Genomic DNA, 4,437 nt, shown 5'->3' with positions numbered 1-4,437 from the left:
ATTGGTCCACAGTCTATGTGAAGATAGGCCGGAAGTTTGCCTGCCTACCTACAGAGTTGAAAGCAAGCAGTGGGAGTCTCAGGAATCCGCCATATTTGGAAACAGCTGCGAAAAACACACGAGCAAGAAGAATCAACAGAGAGCAGTGGGAAATGATGAAGATAACACCAAAGATTCATTTGGACAAAATCAGCTTTCATCATCTATATGTGAGAAACGGCTTAATGGTAAAGTATTTCCAGACACGAGCAAGTTAAGTCTGTGGTGACATGAATCTTTATCCTGCAGTTGTTAGCTTTCATACACACACATGGATCAATAAGAAAATCCCCACATTACAAACCTGCCACTCCCAGACAACAGCACTCCTAATCTCTGCCATGTGCGGTGATGACACAGATCTCATTCCACTGACAACATGAAACGCAAAAGGATTCACATCATACCACTCCACAGAGAAAGAAGGGGAAAGTTGTAAGCCTGAAACACACACTGGATTCAATATGAGGAAAGTACACTTTCACTGAAGATGAAGTTCACAAAATAAGCACAATGCTAATAACACACTGAGACACACTTATTAAGTAATAATTGTGAAAAATTGGTCTATGGTAGACACTGCTTCAGTGTTCATGGCCTGTCTGAGACTGTGTCATAGTATCTAGTCACATGGGTAGCTTATCAGGGAACGATGCAATCATTCAAGAAGATATTTTTTTGATGCCTGTGGTTGGTCCCAGTCTCAGCCTAAACAAGAGTTTAGGCTGAGTTAGAGACTGGACATTTTCAGTGTGGGCTGAAGCTGATGTCACAGTAGTACACACCCTGATATTAAGCCTCCCAAAGCATACCCATCATCTTGATTCATGTTTCCTTTTTTAGCTATATTAGTTTGATAGTGGATAAGAAGCAACACATCTGCCTACACAGCAAAATCACAAAAATCTTAATTGTCCGGGGAAAAAAAAAATCTTTATCTAAGCCCAAGAGTCTCTCCTAACACGGATCAGTAAACGCTATCTTTCTACTTCATGCTTATCTCAGCAACATAATGCTAACTCTGCTAATTATTCCACAGTGTTTTAAATGCCTTCTAGGGTGTGTGCTTCAAGAGTTTTAAGAAGCTCTGAAATAACTATTTTAAGAACATGCACTGTTCAAGATCAGTGTTTATAAAAAGAAGAAAACAGGAAGTGGAGTTTGCAAGAAGAGGCAGGGTATTCCCTTTAAAACTGAATTTAAATTCACATGTCCCTGCTCCACCTCTGCCCAAGCGTATGTAAAGTTACTCAGTCTTCTTGGACCTCGATTTCCTCACCTACAAAAAAGGAACAACATCCCTCACAGAGTTGTTATGAAGTTGAAGCAAGATCGTTTAGGTAAAAGGGCTTTTGTAAATTTAAAATTTCTACATAAACACAAGGCAATACAGCCATAGAGGGGATCCATTTCAGGCACATGGACACAGCACTAAGAAGCATTCCTGTTAAATTGATCAGACAAAACTGGCATTGTGCGTTCTAATGTCAAATTAAACAATGCATTAGTTCACATTTACTTCAAATCTGATGGTGTCAAGAGTTTAAATAGAGTGGTTTTTCTTCCTTTATGGTGTAAGCTCTGACCTAGCAGCTCTGATACCTTTGCAAAAAGCCTTATCCATCTGTCTAGATTTTAATATACAATTCCCATATGCACAGTTTTTTAAAAACTCACACATAGGGGAATATTTAGAAACTCTTTGGACAATTTGAACAACTTAGTTTTCAATGGTCTAGAATGTACTGGCTACCAGTTCCCATTTAATTTGAAAATCTGCTTGTTATTCCCATGGTAGCACAGTTTGCATTATAAACTAAATGAAAGAAGAAAGTCAGCCCAAATATATGTAGAGTGTAAAATGTATGTGGCATGATGTTAAGCATAAAATATTATCTTGTCTTTCTGAGAAATAAATAGCCTAAAGAAAACATCATGGACACAGGAAATAATAAAATTTTTGTTGTGCCCTGAAAATTTACATTCGATATTCTTACCTAAAAGTTCATTTGTTAAATGTCTCTACCAATTCTGAGCACCTAAGCTAAAAAATTAAGAAGTCAGATTTGATGTTCTCTAAGCTTTCGCACAGCTTTAATACTCAGAAATCCCTGCAAAGATAAATGGTCAAACTGTGATGGAAGTTTTAAAAATCAAGGCTCAGCTGGACTCAGTCCTAAGAAGAGCAAGAGCCACTGAAAGATAGAAGGGTACGTTTAAAGTTGCCAGACATTATCTAAAAGTACTTTCATAAACATGGTCTCCTTAGGCTAAAAAAACTAGAAGCAGGTGAGAAATTGAGTACTCGGAGATCAGGGCCATCTCTGAGCTCCCGTGGAAGGTAAATAGCAGGCGTGGAACTCACATCTCCAAGTTCCCAGCCAGTCCTTTTGTTGTTGTTGTTTAGTCGCTCAGTAGTGTCTGTCTTTTTGTGACCCCATGCATGGACTGCAGCCCGCCAGGTTCCTCTATGGGATTTCCCAGGCAAGAATACTGAAGTGAGTTCCCATTTCCTGCTCCAGGGGATTCTTCCTAACCCAGAGATCCAACTTGAGTCTCCTGCTTGGCAGGCGGATTCTTTACCACTGAGCCACTTGGGAAGCCTAGCCAGTTCTCTGAGTCCTACCTAATGATTTTCAAAAAGTATTCTAGGAAGCCCTGGAGTTTGGAGAAGGGGCCTATTGACAGGAGGTGGGAGCACATTTCAAAGGATGAATTGATAGCTCTAGCTTCATCTGCCCCCACCTTCCCGCTCCCCAGCAAACTCTCTAAGAACACATTCAAGTATATTCTCCATTAGTCTTCTCAAAATATCTATCCTTTCACTTATCCCCATTCTCCAAAATAAATGATCTCATCTAAATTCTATCTTCCTCTGAAACCTATTGATTTCCTTTCCTCAAGTCACACAGTTGCAAAAATGGTTACCTCCATTCTTTTCATTCCTACTCACTTATCACCGTTAAATATCTAGGAGACTCTACCTAAGGGCTGTAAATACTCCAGGTTGCTATGGCAATACACTTGTGTTGCTAACCTATCAGGAAAAGTGTTGAGAGACACATCTCCATGTAGAAGCATCTGTATTCTCCAGCACCATCTCAGACTAATGCAAGCAGACTAGAAGCGACACAGGGTTCTCATTCAAAGAACAGGATAAGTGAGACAAATAGCAAACTGAAGGAAACAGCATATTTTTTAAAAAAATTCTTTACTTCCCTCACTCCTCTAACCCTCAACTTCATTTACCAGCAAGTAAATGAACAAGCAAACATAAAACACAGACCACATGGAACAGTCTTGACTACCTTCTGACAAATACCTTTGCATCAGAAAATAGCCTCAGAAAGTCAGAGAACTAATTATAAGGAGAGGAAAGCATGAAGGAAATGAATGTCATTTCAATAGTAAACATCCGTGCTTCTTTCCCACCTCTGAACTCCCAGGGAGTACGCCCTCTCTTTAACCTTCATCTTAAGCAAATACAAGGAAATGTAAGCCAAGCCAGGGTCCCGGAAGATTTTAGGATAATATTTATTACTATTTTTCCAAAAGCCTCTGGCACATCTTTTTTTTCTTTTCTTTTTTTGCTGGAATTCATTTACTTGATTGGATTTGAGGCATGTCAGAAATATCATAAGACCACTCCCAACCCACGACAAATCGCTCCCTGTCCAGATGTCCTTATACGGCCAGACTACCTATAAATCTGACAGCTCAGTGTATGCATTGCGTATGGGTCTTGGCTCTGAGTCACATTCCCTGGGAGCTTTGATTTCCGCTTTGAGGGCTGGCACAGACTCCCGCTTGCTCTTATAAGAAAATGTCTACGACTGAAAGTTGAAGTGTGCAAGATTCCTTCTTTAAGTACACAAACACTCCAAGTCTGGCCACTTTCCTGTAGTCCTGCCAGGTTTTCTCTATGTCTGATACCTGATCAAGTAACTTATCTTTTTTTTAGGGGGGGAAAAAACAACAAAGAACATAAGAGAAGGAATGCAGTACATCCGCAGCTGAACATCTTACAAGCCTTAACCAAACGACCTGTACAAAGGATGCCTGAGAAGACACACGCATACCTTATATAGCTCTGTAAATAGGACTCAGTGGCCATCTCAGTGAATTCCTCATTTTACCAGGAAAAAAAAGAAAGCTCTCTAAAAAGCATTGGCCAGATAAACACTTGCTTACAAGACAAAATTAGTGCATCTTAACCATTCTGCACACAAATTCAAAGAACTTTTCTCTTTCATTTCTGACCTGCTGTCAGTCAGAAGCGTTGGGATAAGTCAGAGCTGGAAGAAGTTGTAAGAAGCCACTATTTCCACTTTACCGCCCAGGCACACACAAACATTTGCTGAGTCATTTATAATAGTAGAAGAATTCAGATTCCACGGC

This window comes from Moschus berezovskii, chromosome 10 (assembly GCF_049115385.1).
Source record: "Moschus berezovskii isolate FMDL1 chromosome 10, NW_MosBer_1.0, whole genome shotgun sequence".
Taxonomy (NCBI): domain Eukaryota; kingdom Metazoa; phylum Chordata; class Mammalia; order Artiodactyla; family Moschidae; genus Moschus; species Moschus berezovskii.
This window is presented reverse-complemented; position numbering follows the sequence as displayed.